Genomic DNA, 25,998 nt, shown 5'->3' with positions numbered 1-25,998 from the left:
CTGCACTCTAGCCTGGGCAACAAAGCAAGACTGTCTCAAAAAAAAAAAAAAAAGTGATAAATTGCTAGCTACGGTGACTCACCTGTAGTCCCAGCACTTTGGGAAGCCAAGGTGGGCAGATTGCTTGAGCTCAGGAGTTCAAGACCAGCCTGGGCAATAGGGTGAAACCCCATCTCTACCAAAAAGACAAAAAATTAGCCAGGTGTGGTGGTGTGCACCTGTGGTCCCAGCTACTTGGGAGGCTGCAGTAGGAGGATTGCTTGGGCCTGGGAGGTGGAGCTTGCAGTGAGCCAAGATCATGCCACTGCACTCCACCCTGGGTGACAGAGTGAGCCCCCATCTCAAAAAAAAAAAAAATTGATAAATTCAGTAAAGTTGTAGAATACAAAATCAATATACAAAAATCAGCAGGATTTCTATATGCCAGCAGTGAATAATCTGAAAAAGAAATTTAAAAAAGTAATCCCACTTACAGTAACAACAAATAAAATTAAATACCTAGGAATTAATCAAAGAAGTGAAAGATCTCTGTAATGAAAACTATAAAATACAGATGAAAGAAATTGAAGAGGACATCAAAAAATGGTAAGCTATTCCACGTTCATGAATTGGAAAACTCAATATTGTTAAAATGTTCATACTACCCAAGGCAAGCTACAGATTCAATGCAATTTCTATCAAAATGCCAATGATATTCTTCATAGAAATAGAAAAAACAATCCTAAAATATATATAGAACTGGCCAGGCACAATGGCTCACACCTGTAATCCCAGCACTTTGGGAGGCAAAGATGGGAGGATTGCTTGAGGTCAGGAATTCGAGACCAGCCTGGCCAACATGGTGAAACCTCGTCTCTACTAAAAACACACAAAAAATTAGCTGGGTGTAGTGGTACCTGCCTGTAGTCCCAGCTACTTGGAGGCTGAGGCACAAGAACCACTTGAACCCAGGAGGCAGAGGTTGCAGTAAGACGATGCACTCCAAACCTCAAAAAAAAAAATTTTTTTTTTACGTAGAACTACAAAAGACCCAGAATAGCCAAAGCTATCTTAAGCAAAAAGAACAAAACTGGAGGAATCACATTACCTGACTTCAAATTATACTACAGAGCTATAGTAACCAAAACAGCATGATATTGGCATAAAAACAAACACACAAATCAATACAACAGAATAGAGCAACCAGAAACAAATCCACACACCTACAGTGATCTCATTTTCCACAAAGGGGCCGATAACATACACTAGGGAAAAGACAGTCACTTCAATAAATGGTTCAGGGAAAACTGGACATCCAAACCCTGAAGAATGAAACTTGAAACTTGACCCCCTTCTCTCGCCATATACAGAAATCAAATCATAATCCCAGCACTTTAAGAGGCCAGGGCAGGAAGATCACTTGAGCCCAGGAGTTCAAGACCAGCACGGGCAACATGGCAAAACCTCGTCTCTACAAAAAATACAAAAATTAGCCAGGTGTGGTGGTGCTTACCTGTGGTCCCAGCTACTTGGGAGGCTGAGGTGAGAGGATGGCTTCAGCCCAGGAGTCAGAGGTTGCAGTGAGCTAAGGTCGTGCCACTGCCCTCCAGCTTGGGCAACGGAACCATACTTTATCTCAAAAACAACAAAAAAGAAGTCAAAAGATTTGAATAGACATTTCTCAAAAGAAGGCATACAAATGGCAGTCACATGAAAAGGTGGACATGAAAAGGCGAAAAGATTAACATCATTGATCATCAGAGAAATGCAAATAAAAACTACAATGAGATATCATCTCACCCCAGTTAAAATGGCTTTTATCCAAAAGACAGGCAATAACAAATGCTGGCGAAAATGTGGAGAAAAGGGATCCCTCATACACTATTGGTGGGAATGTAAATTAGTACAACCATGGTGGAGAACAGTTTGGAGGTCCATCAAAAAACTGCAACTAGAGCCACCATGTGATCTAGCAATCCCACTGCTGGGTTTATACCCAAAAGAAAGGAAATCAGTTTATCGAAGAGATATCTGCACTCCCATGTTTGTTGCAGCACTGTTTACAACAGCCGAGATTTGGAAGCAACCTAAGCACCCATCAACAGATGAATGGGTAAAGAAAATGTGATATTTATACACGATGGAGTACTATTCAGTCATAAAAAAAGAACGAGATCCTGTCATTTGCAACAACATGGATGGAATGGAGGTTATTACGTTAAATGAAACAAGCCAGGCACTGAAAGACAAACATAAGATGTTCTCACTTATTTGTGAGATCTAAAAATCAAAACAATTGAATTCTTGGAGATAGAGAGTAATGGTTACCAGAGGATGGGAAGGATAGTTGGGTGGTGGGAAAGTAGGGATTATTAATGGGTACCAAAAAAATAATTAGAAAGAATGAATAAGACCTAACATTGGTAACACAACAGGGTGACTATAGTCAATAATAATTGTACATTTTACAATAACTAAAAGTATAATTGGATTGTTTGTAACGCAAAGGATAAATGCTTGAGGCAATAGATACTCCATTTTCCATGATATGATTACTACACATTGCATGCCTGTCTCAAAACATCTCATGTATCTCATAAGTATATATACTTGCTATGTACCCACAAAAATTAAAAATAAAAATAATTTTTAAAAAAGGTGGGAAGGCCAGGCCTGGCGGCTCACACCTGTAATCCTAGCACTTTGGGAGGCCAAGGCAGGTGGATTGCCTGAGCCCAGGAGTTCAAGACCAGCCTGGGCAAGATACCTCAAAAATTAGCCGGGCCTGGTAGTACATGCCTGTGGTCCCAGCTACTCAGGAGGCTGGGAGGCTGAGGTGGGAGGATTGCTTGAGCCCCAGGAGGTGGAGGTTGCAGTGAACCGAGATCACACTGCTACACTCCATCCTGGGCAACAGAGTGAGACCCTGTCTCAAAAAAAAAAAAAAAAAAGAGAAAAGAAAGTGGAGTTAGTTTCCCACCACTTGAATCTGGGCTGGACTGTGACTTACCTTGACCAATCAATTGCAAGGGAAGTGACCCTGTGACAGTTACAAGTGTAGGTTTTAAGAGGATTGGCAACTTCTGCCACCACATAAATAGGTCTGGCCAACCTGCTGGAGAGACCGCATGGAGAGAGAGGGAAAAAAAAGTCCCAGAACCTCCCTGCCAATGTCCCAGGCTCATGAGTGAAGCCATTCTGGGTGTTCCAACCAAGCTCCTAGAAGAATGTAGCCACAGAAATAACCCCAGTCAACATGAAGTGGAACAGAACTCCCACGTTGAGCCCAGCCAATCACAGAATCGTGAGAAATAACAAATTATCATCTTAAGTCACAAAGTTTTGGGGTACTTTGCTGTATAACAATAGATAACTGACACACTAAAATAGTTTGCAGCTTTTAGTCTGATGTTATTAACAATTTCCTCTCAGTATGTGTGTTCAGTTTCAAGAATGTTTTCTTTGTCCTTCTATGGAAAATTCCCAGTTGCAATGTTATGTTCTATTTAGATTTCACTGTATAGATTACAGATTTATTATTACTCTTTCTTTTTATTTTCTCCTACCTTGAAAACTAGTTAGAGTACTCTTTCAATTACTTTTCTCAGATAAAGTTATGGATGATATACTGCCTGAATCCCTGATTATTAGTTAATGACTAAATTTCTGTAACAAAGAAACCCCAAAATGCAATAGCTCAAGCAAAATTGAAGTTTATTTTTCTCTCATGTTGCATTTCAGAGCATTGTTTTAGGACATTCGCAGTTATGCTGCTACACAATCATTTATGGACATAGTATTCCCCCATCTTGTTTCTTTATCATTGAAACTGAGTCACAGGCACATCTTCCTGAGAGTGTGAAGAGGGCACACACTGGTCTTAAGTCACTGGGCTCAGAAATGGCACATAACACTTCTGATCACATTCTATTAGAGACAGCTTAGTCCACGTAGCCACGTCTAACTACAATGGGGGCTGGGAAATAGAATGTCATGTTTGAGGCTACAATTATAATCCCACAGGAAAGGAGAAGATTGAATTTTACTGGAAGACTAGCAATCTCCCTAACATCTTGTACAGTATTTCCAAAACTGTCATCAATTTGCCCAAGAGTGATAGCTATGCATAAGATTCTTGGATTTTAGTTTCTATCACAGTACTGTAGAAGAGAAATGCAAAGCTAGTCTAATTCTCTTTCCTTTATAAGTAAAATGTTCTTTTTAATGCCTGGAATCATATAAGCCTTTTTTCTTTATCCTTGTTTCAGTTAGGATTTTCCCCAGTTACTACTCACCCACCCTGCACTATGCTCAGTAACTGGAGAGCTGCCTGTCACTTTCCAGCAACTCTTTTTTTTTTTTTTTTTTTTTTGAGACGGAGTCTCGCTCTGTGGCCCAGGCTGAAGTGCAGCGGCACGATCTTGGCTCACTGCAACCTCCACCTCCCGGGTTGAAACGATTCTCCTCCCTCGGCCTCCCAAGTAGCTGGGACTACAGGCACATGCCACCACGCTCAGCTAAGTTTTGTATTTTTAGCAGAGACGGGGTTTCACCATATTGGTCAGGCTGGTCTTGAACTCCTGACCTCAAATGATCCGCCTGCCTTGGCTTCCCAAGGTGTTGGGATTACAGACGTGAGCCATGGCACTTGGCCTCCAGCAACATTTTAAAAACATTTCATAACCCAATATATTATTTTTTCAGCAAAACTTAGTGATTATTTCTCCTAAGTAGAGTAAATAAAACTAAACATAGCTTCACATCAGTTCTGGTCAGGCTTTGCTGCTAAAAGAGTTCAGGTCTAGTCATATTATGCCACCAACTGAATTATGAAAAACTTTCATTTTTAGAGCCTTTCAAATTTCAAGATTGTTAAGTAAGAGACTGTGGACCCGTAAATTTAAGTTTAAACTTTTCCTACTTTCTCATGAAGTTTCTGTTTATGATGGTAAGAATCAAGGAAAAGGTTTTGTTTTGTTTTTGTTTTTGTTTTTTGAGACGGAATTTCACTCTTGTTGCTCAGGCTGGAGTGCAATGGTGTGATCTCAGCTCACTGCAACCTCCGCTTCCCAGGTTCAAGTGATTATCCTGCCTCAACCTCCCAAGTAGCTGGGATTACAGGCATGCGCTACCATGCCCGGTTAATTTTGTATTTTTAGTAGAGACAGGGTTTCTCCATGTTGGTCAGGCTGGTCTTGAACTCCCGACCTCAGGTGATCCACCTGCCTTGGCCTCCCAAAGCGCTGGCATTACAGGCGTGAGGTTTTTGTTAATATGCACTTTACATCACCCCTTTTCTGGCGATTTGGGAGCACTACCTTGGTCTGCATATGTGGCTTAAACAAGATGGAAATTTATTTCTCTTTTACATACATAGAAGTTCACAGGTTGTTGGTATGGCAGATCCATAAACATAAAAAAGTACAAATTATAAGTGTAAAACTCCATGAATTTTTAAATTATTATTATTATTACTGTTATTATTGAGACAAGGTCTGACTCTGTCACCCAGGCTGGAATGCAGTGGCACCATCTCAGCTCACTGCAACCTCTGCCTCCTGGGCTCAAGTGATCCTCCTGCCTCCGCCTCCTGAGTAGCTGGGACTACAAGCATGCACTACCATGCCTAGCTAATTTTTGTATTTTTATAGAGACAGGGTCTCACTATGTTGCTCAGGCTGGTCTTGAACTCCTGAGCTCAAGCGATCCATCTGCCTCAGTCTCCCAAAGTGCTGGGATTACAGGTGTGAGCCACCATACCTGACCAGCTCCATGAATTATTACAAAGCAAATACAGTATTTTAACCATTAACCAGACCAAGATATAGGACATTACTAGCCCTCCAGAAGGCCTACTTCTGAGAAAATGAACTTTGGAATCCTTCTGTGAGTGCCTTATTATATTTTATTTTATTTTATTTATTTGAGACAGGGTCTTGCTCTGTCACCCAGGCTGGAGTGCAGTGGTGCAGTCATAGCTCACTGAAGCCTTGAGCTCCTGGGCTCAAGCAATCCTCCCATCCCAGCCTCCTGAGCAGCTGGAACTATAGGGACACCCTACCATGACCAGCTAATTTTTTTAAAAAATTTTGTAGCGATAAGGACTCACAATCTTTTCCAGGCTGGTAATGATAAATGTTAAATTGGGAGGATAAATAGTCTTCTGGCAACCAGATGAGGGGGTGGACTTAGGGGAAAATTGGGGGAACAATGGTGCCAACACGAAGTCACATGACCCATAGCAAGACCAAACAAGAATCTGCAAATAGAGGTAAAAGGGCCCAGCTTTGCATCGTGCCAAAACCAACTCCAACACCAAGCTTCTGGGTTCAGGGCAGAAAAACAAGTCAATGCAAGGGCTGTACCCAGAGGCATCTGGAGAAGAGTCAGACGGTGAATATGAACTATCCCAGGAACGTGAGCCCACACAGGATAGTGTTCAGCCAATATTCTCAGCATGCCTCTGCTGTAGGTTTATTTCAGCCTTCAGAGATTTGATGCAAAGTCCCTTCCTTAACCCAGAATGAGGACAAATGCATCCATGGAATTACGTGGACTGAAGCCCTGATTTGGCCTTGACCACATGCTGGTCCCAGACCTGAGAAAAACTCTCTTGCTACACCTCAGTAGCTACCATCTGACTGCCTTGGGCTCCCCCTCTCTCCAGCAGAGAGAACAATACTCAATCACTGCGCCCACCCACAAACACTCTGGTTATGCTCTAATTCTGTGGGGCCAGAACTGGTTCAGGCTCTAATCCAGAAACTGCTGCTTCCCAGAGACCATAGAAATATTCTCACTCTCTCACTCTCCCTCAGCCTTGATCATAGGTCTCCCACCCATGGCCAGAGCTGACCCAGCTCCTCAACTCTACACACACCTGCACACACTGGCCCTGCATCCTCTGACTGGACCCACTCTGGCCTCGATTCTCACCCTCACCTCCAGCTGTTGCTCCACAGGCCTCAGAAGTGAGGTCTCTTTCATTTTTCTTCCTTCACGTCAAGGCTTGACGCACTCTGTCTGCTGGGCTTCTCTGCACTTGGCATTTGCTTTTTCTCTGGTTATAGGAGGAGGAAGACGATTTCTCCCATGGGTCCCAGAATTCCTTTGTGGGATTAAATTGTCCTTATGTGACTCAGAAACCACCAGCTTGCCTCTGTTATCTGACCTCTAGGAATGGAACTTCTTTTTTGTAACTCTGCTGGCCAGAAAGGGTCTCAGGAGGCTCTCTCTGGGACTTCCCCTTCTGGTACTCTGGTGCTTTACCTGCCTCTAAATTGAGCATGTCCTGTAAATGGCTCTCATGGAATGGTTTTCTTCTTGAAAAATAAGTTTATAACAGTTTTTTTGAGACACATTTCACATACAATAAAATTCACCCATTTAAAGGATACAATTCAATGGATTTTTGTTTATTCACAGAATTGTGCAACCATTACCACAATTGATATTACAACATTTTCATTGCTTAAAAAAAAAAAAAAAGGCCAGGCACGGTGGCTCATGCCTGTAATCCCAGCACTTTGGGAGGCCGAGGCGGGCGGATCACGAGGTCAAGAGATCGAGACCATCCTGGCCAACATGGTGAAACCCTGTCTCTACTAAAAATACAAAAATTAGCTGGGCATGGTGGCGTGTGCCTGTAGTCCCAGCTACTTGGGAGGCTGAGGCAGGAGAATCACTTGAACCCAGGAGGTGGAGGTTGCAGTGAGCCGAGATCGCGCCACTGCACTCTAGCCTGGCAACAGAGCAAGACTCCATCTCAAAAAACAAAAAAACAAAAAAACCCTGCCCATTAGCAGTCACTCCCCATTTCCCACTGACCCCTAGGCAACTATCAATCCACTTTCTGTCTCAATGGAATTGTTTGTTCTGAACATTTTGTATGAGTAGATTCATACAATATGTGGTTCTTTGCAACTAGCTGTTTTCACTTAGTATAATGCTTTCAAGGTTCATCCATGTTGTAGCAAATATTACTATTCCTTTTTTTTCCTTTTTTTTTTTTTTTTCAGATGGAGTCTCGCTCTGTCACCCAGGCTGGAGTGCAGTGGTGCAATCTTGGCTCACTGCAACCTCTGCCTCCCAGGTTCAAGCAATTCTCCTGCCTCAGCCTCCAGAGTTGCTGAGATTACAGGAGCATGCCACCATGCCCGACTAATTTTTGTATTTTTAGTAGAGATGCAGTTTCGCCATGGTGGCCAGGCTGGTCCAGAACTCCTGACCTCCAGTGATCCACCCACCTCAGCCTCCCAAAGTGCTGGGATTACAGGCATGAGCCACCATGCCAAGCCTCTTTTTATTGCCAAATAATATGGATGGATTGCCATATTTTATTTATCCCTTGTATGCATATTCCACATTTTATTTATCCATTCACCAATTGATGGACATTTGGGTTGTGTCTACCTTCTGGCTATTATGAAAAATACTGCTATGAACAGTCATGTACAAGCTTTTGTGTGGACATGTTTTCATTTCTCTTAGCTGTATACCCACGAGTGGCATTGCTGGGTTATATGGTAACTCTATGTTTAACCATTTGAGAAACTGCCATACTGTTTTCGAAAGTGGATGCACCCATTTGACATTCCCTCTAGCAGTGTATGAGAGTTCCATTTTCTCCTTGCCCTCAAAAACATTTGTTATCTCTGTTTTTTATTATCGCTATCTTGGCACAAAGAGGTATCTCTCTCTCTTTGTGGTTTTGATTTGCATTTCTTTGTGACTAATGACGTTGAGCATCTTTTCTTTTCTTTTCTTTTTTTTTTTTTTTTGAGGCGGAGTCTTGCTCTGTCACCCAGGCTGGAGTGCAGTGGCGCGACCTCGGCTCACTGCAAGCTCCGCCTCCCGGGTTTCACGCCATTCTCCTGCCTCAGCCTTCCGAGTAGCTGGGACTACAGGCGCCCACGACCACGCCCAGCTATTTTTTTGTGTTTTTAGTAGAGACGGGGTTTCACCATGTTACCCAGGATGGTCTCGATCTCCTGACCTCTTGATCCGCCCGCCTCGGCCTCCCAAAGTGCTGGGATTACAGGCGTGAGCCACCGCGCCGGGCCGATGTTGAGCATCTTTTCATATGCTCATTGGCCAACTGTGTATGTTCTTTGAGGGAATGTCTATTTAGATTCTTTGTCCATTTTTATTGGTTTATTTGTCCTTTTATTATTGAGATGTAAGACTTCTTCTTTTTTTTTTTTTTTTTTTTTGAGATGAAGTCTCACTCTGTCACCCAGGCTGGAGTGCAATAATGCCATCTCGGCTCACTGCAACCTCCGCCTCCTGGGTTCAAGCCATTCTCTTGCCTCAGCCTCCCAAGTAGCTGGGATTACAGGGACATGCCACCATGCCTGGCTAATTTTTGTATATTTCGTGGAGACGGGTTTCATCATGTTGACCAGGCTGGTCACAAACTCATGACCTCAAGTGATCCTCCCACCTTGGCCTCCCAAAGCGCTGAGATTACAGGCGTGAGCCACCGCGCCCAGCGGAGATGTAAGAGTTCTTTGTATATTCTGTATACAAGTCCCGTATCAGATATAGAATTTGCAAAACTTTTATCCCATTCTTTGGATTGTCTTTTCGCTTTCTTAATGGTGTCCTTTATTAAAGCACAAAAGTTGGCTGGGCAATCCCCTGACCTCCGCTTCCCAAAGTGCTAGGATTACAAGTGTGAGCCACTGCAACCAGCCTATTCTATTAAATTTCTAATATTAACTACTGTATTTTTAATTTCCAAGAGCTCTTTCTTACTCCCTTATTCTGTTTTTTTTTTTTCATAGCACTGCTTCTTGTTTTATCCATATGAAAAGTATAGTAACTCTTCAGGTATATTAACTAATGTTGGTGAGCTTTTTAAGTAATTTTCTTTTTTTTTTTTTTTTTGAGACGGAGTCTCACTCTGTCCTCTGTCTCCCAGGCCGGAGTGCAGTGGCACGATCTTGGCTCACTGCAACCTCCGCTCCTGGATTCACACCATTCTCCTGTCTCAGCCTCCTGAGTAGCTGGGACTACAGGCGCCTGCCACCACGCCCGGCTGATTTTTTTTTGTATTTTTAGTAGAGACGGGGTTTCACTGTGTTAGCCAGGATGGTCTCGATCTCCTGACCTTGTGATCCACCTGCCTCAGCCTCCCAAAGTGCTAGGATTACAGGCGTGAGCCACTGCGCCTGGCTTAAGTAATTTTCTTAAATAATTTTCTGTTTCTTGTATTGTCCTTACTTACTCCAGGTTTCTTTTTCCTGCTTCTTATTAATAATTGTAGTCTCTCTTTCACCTTTAAAGTTTCCTCAAATGTCTATGATCCCTGCTGCTTTACTCATTTCTTAGTAAAGCACATGGAGAAGTGGGCTCCACTGGCTTTTTCATTGAGGGATCACCAAATGGCCCATCTAAAGATCTTTACTCTAGAGTCATTCGGTTTCTCCAAAGAAAAATCCTTCAAGTTCTTGCCTTGTGACCACGGATCTGAGAACAACATGGAGGAAGAGGGCTGCAAGCCCTATCGCTCTGTAGACTTCCACTCTTTTCATTCCCTATTCCCCCCATTTTCATCGTCTCTACTCTCCATCGTGCCAGATATCCCCAAACATGAAGTCTCTCTGGTTGTTTCTCCAAAATGAATCTGGTCTGGGTTGTTGTCTGGCTTTAATGGATGCTGGAGAGATTACTAGGGGATCTAGCTGATCCACATTTAGAGTTTCTACCAATTCCTATGTTTTCATCCCGATGTCACCACTCACCCTCTGAGACGCCAAATGCCTCTGCACCTTGAGCCTTTCTGGAGTTCTGTGGAATGGATTGACTTCCTTCTAAGGTACCTACCTCTGCAGGTACATAGTAGTTTTCACCTTCTGTAAGTTTTCGGTCTTCAAAAATGTGTTGAACTCTTTCATTCTTTGGTATCTCCTTTCCCATTCTTCTTGCCCTTCTGTATCTTTAAAAAAAAAATTCCTTTAATGTCATTTTACTCAGGTTTCAGGAGGAAGACATTTTGTTTTTGTTTTGTTTTTTTCTTAGATGGAGTCTCGCTCTGTCGTCCAGGCTGGAGTGGCATAATCTCAGTTCACTGCAGCCTCCATTTCCTGAGTTCAAGTGATTCTTTTGCCTCAGCCTCCCTAGTAGCTGGGACTACAGGCACATGCCACCACGCCTGGCTACTTTTTGTATTTTTAGTAGAGACGGGGTTTCATCATGTTGGCCAGGCTGGTCTGGAACTCGGGACCTCAGGTGATCCACTCTCCCTTGGCCTCCCAAAGTGCTGGGATTACAGGCGTGAGCCACCTCACCCAGCCAGAAAGACATTTTAAATCAGAATTTAGTTCTTGTCAATTCTACTATCAAATACTTATCGCTATTTTTATTTTACTTTTTGTTTTTCTTTTGCTTTTTTGTTTGTTTGTTTGTTTGTTTGTTTGTTTTGAGACAAAGTCCCACTCTGTCACTCAAGCTGGAGTGCAGTGGTGCTATCACAGCTCACTGCATCCTCAACATTCCTGGCTCAAATGATCCTCCCACCTTAGCCTCCCAAATATCTGGGACCACAGGCGTGTGCCACCATATCCAGCTAATTTTTATTTTTTGTAGGGTCTCACTGTGCTACCTAGGCTGGTCTTGAACTCCTGGGCTCAAACAGTCCTCCTGCTTCAGTCACCTAAAGTGCTGGGATTACAGATGTGAACCATCACACCCGGCCTATTTTACTTTCTGAAGGGAGCCAAAGAATCTGTGTAGAAAACATCATCTCCTGCCATTCTGCCAAACCAGAAAATAGGCCTGTCACTACTGAGAGCTGGGGATCCCAGGAGGAATGTTGACCCTATGCCTGATGAAACTCAAGGTTCCAGGCAATTTGTGAGTCCTGTATACTATTTCTACTATTCCTACACATTCCCAGGATGCTTCCCATGGAGGGGCAGGAAGGGTTCTGGGGAGGGCTGAAGAGGGCCCAGACCCTCCTAACACCCTGTTTTAGTGGATGATGGGAGGCTTTCTTTCCAAGGCTTCTCCATTTCCTCTTGGAAAGAAAGATTCTGTGGCACTAGCGAGGTGTATCTGCCTTCCTGCCTACCTGCCTACTGGTTTTCCTTCTGGCCTAAAAGGTTCTGTCTGTGCCACTCTTCCTAAGTCCCTCTCCATTTCTAGGATATTGGTCTGGGCCTCAGAGCCCCCTCCCTCCCTCAGCTATATCAGCCGTGCTGGCTTAGGGGTGATTAAGAATTTAATTATTTTGTTTCTTCATCTTAGAAGATTAATCCTATCCATCACAGGCAGGCCATGCCTTCTCCTCTTGTTCCTCTCTCAGGGCTACCTAGCCAATTCCAAGAGGAAGAAACTCCATGGCTCTCTAGGTCTAGAAACAATGGATGAAGTTTTAGTTAGGGTGAGGGGATGTGTATCAATGTAGACAAGTGAGTGTTTGTTTAGTGTTGAGTATAGGTTTTAACATGTTTGCCTGTGAAGACATTCAAGCCTTTTGGTTTTCTGCTCAGAGGAGGCCAAGGTGCAACTTGCTTTTTTTTTTTTTTTTTTTTTGAGATGGAGTCTCACTCTATTGCCCAGGCTGGAGTGCAGTGGCACAATCTTGGCTCACTGCAACCTCCACTTCCTGAGTTCAAGCGATTCTCCTCCCTCTACCTCCTGAGTAGCTGGGCTTACAGGTGTGTGCCACCACGCCTGGCTAATTTTTTGTATTTTTAGTAGAGATAGGGTTTCACCATGTTAGTCAGGCTGGTCTTGAACTCCTGACCTTCTGATCCACCCACCTCAGCCTCCTAAAGTGATGAGATTACAGGCATGAGCCACCATGCCCGGCCTAAGGTGCAACTTTCTTCCGTCATCTCACATCTGGGTACATCTGACACCAGCCACCTCCACCGTACTGCATAAGTTCAACCCCAACAAGATTAATGTCGCAAACCTGAGGTGTACCGATGGGGAAGTCAGTGCCATTTCTGCCCCGGCCCCTAAGATCAAGCCCCTGGGTCCATCTCCAAAAGTGGTTGGCAATGACATCACCAAGTTAATGGGTGACTAGAAGGGTTTCAGGATTACAGTGACATTGACCCTTCAGAATAGACAGACTCAGGTTGAACTGGGACCTTTTGCCTCTGTCCTGATGTTACAGTAGGTAGCTAGCCTGGTATGAGCAGAGCAAGAAAGGGCTCACACACACACCAGGAGTGCCGGGCAACCATCAGGTGATGGTCAGGCAGCTGTTAACTGTTTCTCTAAATAATTGGTCACAGCCAGCGCCAGGGAAAGGCAGTCTCCTAATAGATAGAAAACGCCTGAAAATTGATCATCAGCTTCCCAATAAGATCTCAGGGGTGGGGAGAAGTAAGGCACGATCCCAGAAGTATGCCAATGTATAAAACCCCAAGTCAAGAAGTCAAGCTGCACACTTGATTTCTCAAGTCGCCCGTTTGCCCTATTCCAAGTTGTACGTTCCTTCTTTTCTTTCCTTTTGTTAGATATGAGTTCTAAATTTCTTTTCAAAGAATTAATAAGTCAGTATGTTCAATTCTTTGCCTTCTACTTTTTTTTTCTTTTTATTTATTTATTTTACTTTAAGTTCTAGGGTAGACGTGCACAACGTGCAGGTTTGTTACATATGTATACATGTGCCATGTTGATGTGCTGCACCCGTTAACTCGTCATTTACATTAGGTATATCTCCTAATGCTATCCCTCTCCCCTCCCCCCACCCCCCAGCAGGCCCCAGTGTGTGATGTTCCCCACCCTGTGTCCATGTGTTCTTATTGTTCAATTCCCACCTATGAGTGAAAACATGCAGTGTTTGGTTTTCTGTCCTTGAGATAGTTTGCTCAGAATGATGGTTTCCAGCTTCATCCATGTCCCTATAAATGACATGAACTCATCCTTTTTTATGGCTGCGTAGTATTCCATTGTGTATATGTGACACGTTTTCTTAATCCAGTCTATTATTGATGGACATTTGGGTTGGTTCCAAGTCTGCTATTGTGAATAGTGCCACAATAAACATACGTGTGCAGGTGTCTTTATAGCAGCATGATTTATAATCCTTTGGGTATATGCCCAGTAATGGGATGGCTGGGTCAAATGGTATTTCTAGTTCTAGATCCTTGAGGAATCGCCACACTGTCTTCCACAATGGTTGAACTAGTTTACAGTCCCACCAACAGTGTAAAAGCATTCCTATTTCTCCACATCCTCTCCAGCACCTGTTGTTTCCTGACTTTTTAATGATCGCCATTCTAACTGGTGTGAGATGGTATCTCGTTGTGGTTTTGATTTGCATTTCTCTGATGCCCAGTGATGATGAGCATTTTTTCATGTGTCTGTTGGCTGCATAAATGTCTTCTTTTGAGAAGTGTCTGTTCATATCCTTCCCCCACTTTTTGATGGGATTGATTTTTTCTTGTAAATTTGTTTAAGTTCTTTGTAGATTCTGGAGATTAGCCCTTTGTCAGATGGGTAGATTGTAAAAATTTTCTCCCATTCTGTAGGTTGCCTGTTCACTCTGATGGTAGTTTCTTTTGCTGTGCAGAAGCTCTTTAGTTTAATTAGATCCCATTTGTCAATTTTGGCTTTTGTTGCCATTGCTTTTGGTGGTTTAGTCATGAAGTCCTTGCCCATGCCTATGGCCTGAGTGATATTGCCTAGGTTTTCTTCTAGGGTTTTTATGGCTTTAGTCTAACATTTAAGTCTTTAATCCATCTTGAATTGATTTTTGTATAAGGTGTAAGGAAGGGATCCAGTTTCAGCTTTCTACATATGGCTAGCCAGTTTTCCCAGCACCATTTATTAAATAGGGAATCCTTTCCCCATTGCTTGTTTTTCTCAGGTTTGTCAAAGATCAGGTGGTTGTAGATGTGTGGTATTATTTCCGAGGGCTCTGTTCTGTTCCATTGGTCTATATCTCTGTTTTGGTACCAGTACCATGCTGTTTTGGTTACTGTAGCCTTGTAGTTTATTTTGAAGTCAGGTAGCGTGATGCCTCCAGCTTTGTTCTTTTGGCTTAGGATTGACTTGGCCATGTGGGCTCTTTTTTGGTTCCATATGAACTTTAAAGTAGTTTTTTCCAATTCTGTGAAGAAAGTCATTGGTAGCTTGATGGGGACGGCATTGAATCTATAAATTACCTTGAGCAGTATGGCCATTTTCATGATATTGATTCTTCCTATCCATGAGCATGGAATGTTCTTCCATTTGTTTGTGTCCTCTTTTATTTCGCTGAGCAGTGGTTTGTAGTTCTCCTTAAAGAGGTCCTTCACATCTGTTGTAAGTTGGATTCCTAGGTATTTTATTCTCTTTGAAGCAATTGTGAATGGGAGTTCATTCATGATTTGGCTCTCTGTTTGTCTGTTATTGGTGTATAGGAATGCTTGTGATTTTTGCACATTGATTTTGTATCCTGAGACTGCTGAAGTTGCTTATCAGCTTAAGGAGATTTTGGGCTGAGACGATGGGGTTTTCTAAATATACAATCATGTCATCTGCAAACAGGGACAATTTGACTTCCTCTTTTCCTAATTGAATACCCTTTATTTCTTTCTCCTGCCTGATTGCCCTGGCCAGAACTTCCAACACTATGTTGAATAGGAGTGGTGAGAGAGGGCATCCCTGTCTTGTGCCAGTTTGCAAAGGGAATGCTTCCAATTTTTGCCCATTCAGTATGATATTGGCTGTGGGTTTGTCATAAATAGCTCTTATTATTTTGAGATACATCCCATCGACACCTAGTTTATTGAGAGTTTTTAACATGAAGGGCTGTTGAATTTTGTCAAAGGCCTTTTCTGCACCTATTGAGATAATCATGCAGTTTTTGTCTTTGGTTCTGTTTGTATGATGGATTACGTTTATTGATTTGTGTATGTTGAACCAGCCTTGCATCCCAGGGATGAAGCCAACTTGATTGTGGTGGATTAGCTTTTTGATGTGCTGCTGGATACAGTTTGCCAGTATATTATTGAGGATTTTTGCATCAATGTTCATCAGGGATATTGGTCTAAAATTATCTTTTTTGTTGTGTCTCTGCCAGGCTTTGGTATCAGGATGATGTTGGCCTCATAAAATGAATTAGGGAGGATTGCCTCTTTTTCTATTGATTGGAGTAGTTTCAGAAGGAATGGAACCAGCTCCTCTTTGTACCTCTGGTAGAATTCAGCTGTGAATCCATCTGGTCCTAGACTTTTTTTGGTTGGTAGGCTATTAATTATTGCCTCAATTTCAGAACCTGTTATTGGTCTATTCAGGGATTCAACTTCTTCCTGGTTTAGTCTTGGGAGGGTGTATGTGTCCAGGAATTTATCCATTTCTTCTAGATTTTCTAGTTTATTTGCATAGAGGTGTTTATAGTATTCTCTGATGGTAGTTTGTATTTCTGTGGGATTGGTGGTGATATCCCCTTTATCATTTTTTATTGTATCTATTTGATTCTTCTCTCTTTTCTTCTTTATTAGTCTTGCTAGTGGTCTATCAATTTGTTGATCTTTTCAAAAAACTAGCTCCTGGATTCATTGATTTTTTGAAGGGTTTTTTGTGTCTCTATCACCTTAATTTCTGCTCTGATCTTTGTTATTTCTTGCCTTCTGCTAGCTTTTGAATGTGTTTGCTCTTGCTTCTCTAGTTCTTTTAATTGTGATGTTAGGGTGTCAATTTTAGATCTTTCCTGCTTTCTCTTGTGGGCATTTAGTGCTATAAATTTCCCTCTACACACTGCTTTGAATGTGTCCCGGAGATTCTGGTATGTTGTGTCTTTGTTCTCGTTGGTTTCAAAGAACATCTTTATTTCTGCCTTCATTTCGTTATGTACCCAGTAGTCATTCAGGAGCAGGTTGTTCAGTTTCCATGTAGTTGAGCGGTTTTGAGTGAGTTTCTTAATCCTGTGTTCTAGTTTGATTGCCCCGTGGTCTGAGAGAGTTTGTTATAATTTCTGTTCTTTTACATTTGCTGAGGAGTGCTTTACTTCCAACTTTGTGGTCAATTTTGGAATAAGTGCAATGTGGTGCTGAGAAGAATGTATATTCTGTTGATTTGGGGTGGAGAGTTCTGTAGATGCCTATTAGGTCCGCTTGGTGCAGAGCTGAGTTCAATTCCTGGATATCCTTCTTAACTTTCTGTCTCGTTGATCTGTCTAATGTTGACAGTGGGGTGTTAAAGTCTCCCATTATTATTGTGTGGGAGTCTAAGTCTCTTTGTAAGGACTTGCTTTATGAATCTGGGTGCTCCTGTATTGGGTGCATATATATTTAGGATAGTTGATCTTTTCAAAAAACCAGCTCCTGGATTCATTGATTTTTTGAAGGGTTTTTGTGTCTCTATCTCCTTCATTTCTGCTCTGATCTTAGTTATTTCTTGCCTTCTGCTAGCTTTTGAATGTGTTTACTCTTGTGTCTCTAGTTCTTTTAATTGTGATGTTAGGGTGTCAATTTTAGATCTCTCCTGCTTTCTCTTGTGGGCATTTAGTGCTATAAATTTCCCTCTACACACTGCTTTAAATGTGACCCTCCAAGCCAGGTGCAGGATATAATCTGCTGGTGTGCCGTTTGCTAAGGCCATTGGAAAAGTGCAGTATTAGGGTGGGAGTGTCCCGATTTTCCAGGTGACGTCTGTCACGGCTTCCCTTTACTAGGAAAGGGAATTCCCCGACCCCTTGCGCTTCCTGGGTGAGTCAATGCCCTGCCCTGCTCCATGGGCTGCACCCACTTGTCTGGCAAGCCCCACTGAGATGAACCCAGCACCTCAGTTAGAAATGCAGAAATCACCCATCTTCTGCGTCGTTCACGCTGGGAGCCACAGACTGGAGCTGTTCCTATTCAGCCATCTTGGTGCCACCCCCCTGCCTTCTACTTTTAAACTTAACTTCCTTGTAAAGCAACCTTTTCCGATTACCTGCTCCACCCTGACTCATTCTGATCACCTGCTCCACCGTGCATTCCAATCACCTGCTCCACCCACACTCATTACCTGCTACCTGCTCTGCCCTGACTCCTACCAAAGCACTCACCCTGTCATTCTCTTTAAATTAGCCTGTGCAGTCTAACCCTAGCCAATAGGGGAACAACACAGCAGCAGGGGCCACGTGTGTCAGGGATAAGAACCCCTTCCGCTCCCTTGTCCAGGTGTGCGCTCACCATTGTTCCATCTGTAAGGGCACACCCTTCTATGTAGAAGTAACTTGACTTGCTGAGAATTAAAAAGAAATTTTTATATTCAAGTGCTATTTCTTTTGCGGCACCAAAACTTTATAACACTTTTCTTCCTTTCCTTGCTGTTCCAAAGCTTTTTAAGAAAGTTTCACTCCTGCTCTGAAACCTTGTCTCGGTCTCTCCTTCTGCCTTATGCCCCTCAGTTGAATTCTTTCTTCTGAGGAGGCAAGGACTGAAGTGGCTGCAGACCTGTACGGATTTGCTGCCGGCATAACTCGGATACCTGCCACCAGTAACACTGATCCTCTAAGCCCTCAAGGAACCTTCAAGAGATAGAAACAAAAATATTAAACACAGTGGAAATGTCACTTTTGATGAGATAATCAACATTGCCCAACAGGTGTGGCACCAGTCTTTGGCCAGAACCATTAAAGAGATCTTGGGGATTGCCCAGTCTGTGGGCTGCAATGTTGATTGTCACCCGCCCTCATGACATCATAGATGACATCAACAATGGTGCAGCAGAATGTTCCACTAGTTAAAATGTACAAAAAAGATGTTCAATAAAAGATAATTTGACAGCCCAAAAAAATTTATTGCAACATGTATATACAGGCAGGTGATTATGTAAGTTTTACGTGACTTTTTTTTTTTTTTTTTAAGAGACTTAAAGACTTTAGAGACTTTAGAGTCCTACTGTGTTGCCCAGGCTGGTCTTGAACTCCTGGCCTCAAGCAATCCTCACACCTTGGCCTCCCAAAGTACCGGAATTACAAGCGTGAGCCACTATACCCAGCCAGTTTTTTTGTTATTTAAATTGTTGTGAATATGTATTTGCATGCAAGGGATAGAAGGAGTAGAGGCTGATTAGCCTGTGACATTATCCTGAGTGTCCTCCCAGCAACCTTAACCTTGACAAAACAGATATGTAATCTTCTGAGTCTTTGCATCTCTGGGACTAGTCTTGTATTCAGACTAGTGTATTCAGAGTTGCAATGCACCTTGGTGGTTACATGATCTCAGGTTTGTTACTTGAATCCCCACGGCAGCATTCTTATAGGAGTCTCCAGCCTCTCTTTGCAGTTTTCAAGACAGGAAGTTGACTTCTTCCTTGCAGCTCCTTCCACAGTGAACAACTTGGCTGTCAGAGAGGTTCTGATTACAAAACCTAGTCCAGCCACAAAAAGGTATTTCCTTTCTCTCTCTTGCCCTCACCCTTACTTATATAATTCATCTCTAGGGTGCCACCTTTCCTTTTCTAGATCACTGAGTCTCAAGTCATTGAGTATCATTGAGCCAGAGCCAGTGCTGAGCACTAGATACATATAGATGGATGAAATAAATGTTGGCCTTTAAAGTTTACACCCTAGTAGAGAGACAAACATGGGGGAAATACTATTTGTTGTTATTATTATTATTATTATTATTATTATTATTATTACTATTTTGAGACAGAGTTTCGCTCTTGTTGCCCAGGCTAGAATGCAATAGCGCGATCTCGGCTCACTGCAACCTCTGTCTCCCCAGTTCTCCTGCCTCAGCCTCCCGAGTAGCTGGGATTACAGGCGTGCACCACCATGCCCGGCTAATTTTCTATTTTTAGTAGAGACGGGGTTTCTCCATGTTGGTCAGGCTGGTCTGGAACTCCCGACCTCTGGTGATCGACCCCCTCCTCGGCCTCCCAAAGTGCTGGGATTACAGGCATGAGCCACCGCGCCCGGCTGGAAAAAATCTATTAACAAGAATAGAGGAGGGATTGATTAACTTGGCCTAGGGGAAAGAGAGGTGGCTTCCAGGAGGAATTCCTGGAGGAAGGAAGACCTCTGAACTAAGTCAGAGGGCAAAGGCAGGCAGAGGTAGCTCTCAGTCTGTGCTGCCTCCTTCGCCCCTCCTCTCCTGCTGTGTCCTCAGCTCCCACATTTCTTTTCTCCTGCTAAGTCCAGAAATCTACAAAGGAGGGCAGGGGCTTGGACATCCCTGAGGCTGGAGCAAGATCAGGCAGAGTTTCAGGCAGAGCTGAGGTGGCACCACATTAACCCAGCAGTCAGCCAACCAGCCAGCCTTTGTGGGACCTCATAGGGCCCAGCCCTATGCCTGACTGTCCTATGAGAGAAGCCCAGAAGGAGACTGGCCCTGGTGCTTGAAACTCCTGTCCTAGCTCACACAGAGAGCTCACAGGACAGTGTGCTAACCCAGGAGGCAGTCCCAAGCTCTGGGCCCACCTGGAACAGGGTAGGAAAGGCCATGAGCCTGAACAGCTCCTCCCCAATGGACACCTGCCATGGCCTTGAGCCCCTAACTACTGTTCTCTGGCAGTCCTGCCAGGCCTAAGTCTGTCAGCACCCCCAAAAGCCAGGACACACCTTGGATTCTGTGGTCATATCAGCCTAGTCTAACACTAGTCATGGATTCTTAGACTACAGAAGGCTCTGGGACACTAGAAAGGAAGAAAGGAAGCAAGTGAGTTCCTCCTGTACCAGGCACCACGCTGGGTGCTTCACACAGATTAATCTTTTAATCCTCACCATAACTCAACTTCAGCATGTTCATAAAGAAGGACACATACTACTAAACTGTTAATAGCATTTAAATGTGATGGGGAGAATATTAGGGGATTTTGTTTCAATGTTGAACCCAATCATGTATCATCAGAAATAAAGTATTTCTAGCAGCCAAAACATTATCTGTCAATCAAGATAGACAGATATAGATAGATAGATACATAGATAGATAGAAATATAGACATCTCAGCTCACTGCAACCTCCACCTCCCAGGTTCAAGTGATCCTCCTGCCTTAGCCTCGCAAGTAGCTGGGACTACAAGCACGCGTCACCATGCCTGGCTAATTTTTTTGTATTTTTAATAGAGATGGGGTTTCACCATGTTGGCCAAGCTGGCCTCGAACTCTTGACCTCGTGATCTGCCCATCTCGGCCTCCCAAAGTGCTGGGATTACAGGCGTGAGCCACTGCGCCCAGCCTTATTTCGCATTTTTTTTATGTAAAGCATCAATTATTCGCATTCTAGTCCTGACTCCTGTCCACCCTCTCATTCTTACCCAGTTGAGGTAGTGACTTCTCTAAATGGAAACTTTGGAAGGAGAAACTCATTGTGTGCAGTCCAGCCTCTTCCTCTTTTCTTTCTACTTAGAAGCAAGTTGACAACAGAGAACACTAGTTATTCTTTGCTCTTTTCTGCCTTAAATCTCACAGGAGCAGACCTGTCATGTAAGGAGGTTCTACCCTCCAACCTAGCTTTTTCCAGTAATGAAGGTGATACTATCTTTTATTTGCCATTTCTATTGACTCTTATTTCTCAATTGGTTTAGAAGTGAGTGGGGAAGAGCAGTGTTAATTATTGGGCTCCCTTTGAATTCCCAGTAGTACAGTAGAAAGTACACTGAAGCAGGAGATACCAAGCACAGGTTTGTAATCCTAAATCTGCCACTTAACCAGTTGTGCCCTTGGGCAAATCACTTGCCATTTAAGGCCTTAAATTCTTATCTAATAAATACATCTAAATTATTGGTTATAGCAACAGAAACCGGGTCTGGTTACTTTAAGCCAAAAAGGGGAAATGTGTAATAAGGATACTGATGGCTTACAAAACGATGAGAAGCTAAGATAAAAGGTTTAGACAATAGGCAGAACCAGGGACCTCCCAAGATCTGTCAGTAAGAACAGCTTGATCCACATCACTGCTAACGCTAAAATAAACCTTATGCCAAACATTCTGTCTTTTAATCTGGGTAAGAACAAATGCTAAAATAACCTTCCAAATCGCAGAGGTTTTACACAACGGAAGTTTATTTCTGTCTCACACAATAGTCCAGCATGGGTGCTTCTGGTCTAGTGGCTTTCTTGGCAGCTCTCCTCCAGGCAGTGACTCAGGGACCCAGACTCCTTCCGTCTTCTCTTGGAGAGGAAAAGAGAGGGCAAAGATCAAATGTGGGAGGTTTTAATAGGTCAGGCCTTTTTTTTTTTTTTTTTTTTTTTAAGAGACAGGGCCTCACTTCATCACCCAGGTTGGAGTGCAGTGGTGCCATCATAACTCACTGCAGCCTCAGATTCCTGGGCTCCAGTGGTTCTTCAGCCTCAGCCTCTAGAGTAGCTGGGACTACAGGAACGTGCCACCACATTCAGCTAAGTTTTGTTGTGTTTCCTTTTGTTTTGTTTTAAGAGACAGGGTCTTGCTCTGTCACCCAGGCTAGAGTGCAGTGGCATGATCCTGGCTCACCACAGCCTCAGACTCCTGGGTTCAAGCAATCCTCCCACTTTAGCCTCCCAAGTATCTGGGACCACAAGCACAAACCAAGGGCTAATTTTTAAATTTTTTTTAGAGATGGGGTCTCACCATGTTGCCCAGGCTGGTTCTAGAACTCCTGGCCTCAAGCAGTCCTTCCACCACAGCCTCCTAAGTAACTGGGATTACGGTCACAAGCCACTGAACCTAGCTTCTATCTAAATTCTATCATCCGGAACCCAAGACATAAGGCCGCAGCTAACAAAAAAAAAAAAAAAAAAAAATGTAGTCCATCTGTATGCCCAAGAAGATAAGGAAATAGGGTTTGCTGAACATTTGACGATCTCTATCACAATATTACGTGAACAAGATTCAAAGTTCTGAGAAGGAACACCTGATTGGACAAGTTTAGGTCACATGCTAACCTACTAGTTCTATCAGGAAAGAAATATAGGAAGGATCTGTCCCTCTTTACTTCCACTGTGAGAGGTGGCACTAAAAGAGAAGGCAGAAGAATTGCCCTCACTCATAATGGAGAATTTCCCTAAAAGGTAGATCAAGGTGTTTACAGATAGGTGGAGAGATAGATGCTAGGTAGCCCGAAGTGACAGATATCCAGTACATCTGTAATCTGCATGGATTTAAAAAAAGAAAGTTTCAGCCGGGCGCAGTGGCTCACGCCTGTAATCCCAGCACTTTGGGAGGCCGAGGCTGGTGGATCACGAGGTCAGGAGTTCAAGACCAGCCTGACCAACATGGTGAAACCCCGTCTCTACTAAAAATATAAAAATCAGCCGGGCGTGGTTGTGCACATCTGTAATCCCAGCTACTCAGGAGGCTGAGGCGGGAGAATTGCTTGACCCCAGGAGTTCAAGGCCAGCCTGGGAAACACGGTGAGATCCTGTCTCAAAAAAAAAAAAAAAAAAAAAACACTGAAAGGAGAAATAGACAAATCCACAATTATAGTTGGAAACTTCAACACTCCTCTCAAAGTAGTTGATAGAAACAGTAGACAGAAAATGAGCAAGGAAATAGAAAAATTGAATAACATCAAACAATTGGATCTAATTTACATTTATAGGACACTCCACCCAACAACAGTAGAACATACATTCTTTCAAGTACATGAGGAACATTTACCGAAATAGACAATATCCTGGGTTATAAAACAAACCATAACAAATTTAAAATAATTAAAATAATAAACATTTTCCCTGGTCATAAAGAAATTAAATTATAAATCAATAACAGAAAGATAACAGGAAATCTCCAAACACATGGAAATTAAACAATATATATATATATATATATATATATTTTTTTTTTTTTTTTTTTGAGACAGAGTCTCTGTCACCCAGGCTGGAGTGCAGTGGCGTGATCTCGGCTCACTGCAAGCTCCACCTCCCGGGTTCACGCCATTCTCCTGCCTCAGCCTCTCCGAGTAGCTGGGACTATAGGCGCCCGCCACCACACCCGGCTAATTTTTTGTGTTTTTAGTAGAGACGGGGTTTCACCGTGGTCTCTATCTCCTGACCTCGTGATCCGCCTGCCTCGGCCTCCCAAAGTGCTGGGATTACAAGCGTGAGCCACTGCGCCCGGCCTAAACAACATATTTCTAAAACTTCTAAACACACTGACCATGGATTACAGAAGACTAAAATAAAATTAGAATATTTTAATTGAACAAAAAAATACAGTTTATCGAAATTTGTGGGATACAACTAAAGCAGTACAATTGACCCTTCAACAATATGAGTTTGAACTGCATGGGTCCACTTTTATATGTAGGTTTTCTCCCCGCTGCCACCCCTGAGATAGCTAGACCATTGTCTTCCCTTCCTCCTCCTCCACAACCTACTTTGCCTGAAGATGAGGAGGATGAAGACATTTATGACTGGTTCATTCCTGGCTTTCGGCACCAAAAAAAAAAAAAATGACTTTTATGACCCATTTACACATAATGAATAATAAATATATATTCCCTTCCTTTTGATTTTTTAATACCATCTTCTTTTCTCTAGCTTACTTTATTGTAAGAATATAGTATACAATACATATAGAAAATATAGTTAATTGACGTTTATGTTATTGGTAAGGCTTCTGGTCAACAGTAGGCTGTTAGTAATTAGGTTTTGGGAGATTCAAAAGTTACACATGAATTTTCGACTGTGCAGGGTGGTTGGCCAAGAGTCAACTGTATTTAAAGGGAAATTTATGGCATTAATTCGTTAGAAAAGAAGAATGATCTCAAATAAATAATCTAAGCTTCCATCTTAAGAAGTTAGAAAAAGAAAAGGAAAATAATTCCAAAGCAAGCAGAAGGAAGGAAATAAAGAGCAGAAATCAATGAAATTAAAATAGGGAAAACTGATAAAACCAAAACTTGGCTCTTTGGAAAGATCAGTAAGATGGATAAACCTCCAGCAAGACTGATAAAGAAAAATTAGAGTAACCACAACTTATTAATATCAGGAATGAAAGAGGGGATATTGCTACAGGGCACACAAACATTAAAAGGACAAAAATACCACAAACAACCCTACCCATAAAAATTCAACAATTTAGGTGAAATGGACCAAGAGTTCAGAAAACAAAAACTAGCAAAACCCATCCAAGATAAACCAGATAAGCTGTTCTATACAAATTAAATAAATTGAATTCGTAGTTTAACATTTTCTAAAATAGAAATTTCCAGGCCCAGATGATTTCACTGGTAAATCTTACCAAATATTTTATGAGAAAAATGGCATTAAATCTTCAGAGTAGCCTCCAGAAGACAGAAGAAAAGGAAACAGTTCTCATCTCATTTTATATAGCAGAATTATCCTGATTCTGAAGCAAGACAAAGACAGATAAGAAACTACAAGCCAGCCAGGCGCAGTAGCTCACACCTGTAATCCCAGCACTTTGAGAGGCCAAGGCGGTCGGATTGCCTGAGCTCAGGAGTTCGAGACCAGCCTGGGCAACATAATGAAAACCCGTCTCTACTAAAAATACAAAAAAAAATTAGCCTGGCATGGTGAAGGGCGCTTGTAATCCCAGCTACTCGGGAGGCTGAGGCAGAGAATTGCTTGAACCCGGGAGGCGGAGGTTGCAGTGAGCCGAGATCGCGCCACTGCACTCCAGCCTGAGCAACAGAACGAGCTCCATCTCAAAGAAAAAAAAAAAAAAGAAACTACAAGCCAATATCTGTCATCAAAATAGACAGAAAAATCCTCAACAAAAATATGAGATTTACCAATAATCTAATATTAGTAAGTCTTCAAAATATTATTAAATATAATATATAAAAAGAATAACACACCATGACTAAGTCACCATGACTAAGTGGGGTTTACTCCAGGAAGTCTGGTTTTATATAATTTTATGTAATGTATATAATTATATATTATATATATTTATATATAAATGTATGTGTGTGTGTATTTTTTTTTATTTTATTTTTTAAAGAGAGAGGATCTTAGGCCGGGCGTGGTGGCTCACGCCTGTAATCCCAGCACTTTGAGAGGCTGAGGCGGGCGGATCACAAGGTCAGGAGATCGAGACCATCCTGGCTAACACGGTGAAACCCCGTCTCTACTAAAAATAAAAAAAAAAATTAGCCAGGCGTGGTGGTGGGCGCCTGTGGTCCCAGCTACTA

At 42.6% G+C, this 25,998-nt stretch overlaps 1 protein-coding gene and 1 pseudogene across 1 annotated transcript in view; both read left to right on the top strand.

Annotated features, from left to right (window-relative positions):
• ZMYM1 (zinc finger MYM-type containing 1) overlaps positions 1 to 25,998 on the top strand; it is an 86,657-nt gene that overhangs the window by 8,870 nt on the left and 51,789 nt on the right. The window lies entirely within an intron of this gene.
• On the top strand, positions 12,429 to 18,658 carry LOC134759108 (large ribosomal subunit protein uL11-like; annotated as a pseudogene).

This window comes from Gorilla gorilla, chromosome 1 (genome assembly GCF_029281585.2).
Source record: "Gorilla gorilla gorilla isolate KB3781 chromosome 1, NHGRI_mGorGor1-v2.1_pri, whole genome shotgun sequence".
Lineage (NCBI taxonomy): Eukaryota > Metazoa > Chordata > Mammalia > Primates > Hominidae > Gorilla > Gorilla gorilla.
Note: the sequence above shows the minus strand (reverse complement) of the source record. Positions and strands in the feature narration are given on the sequence as shown.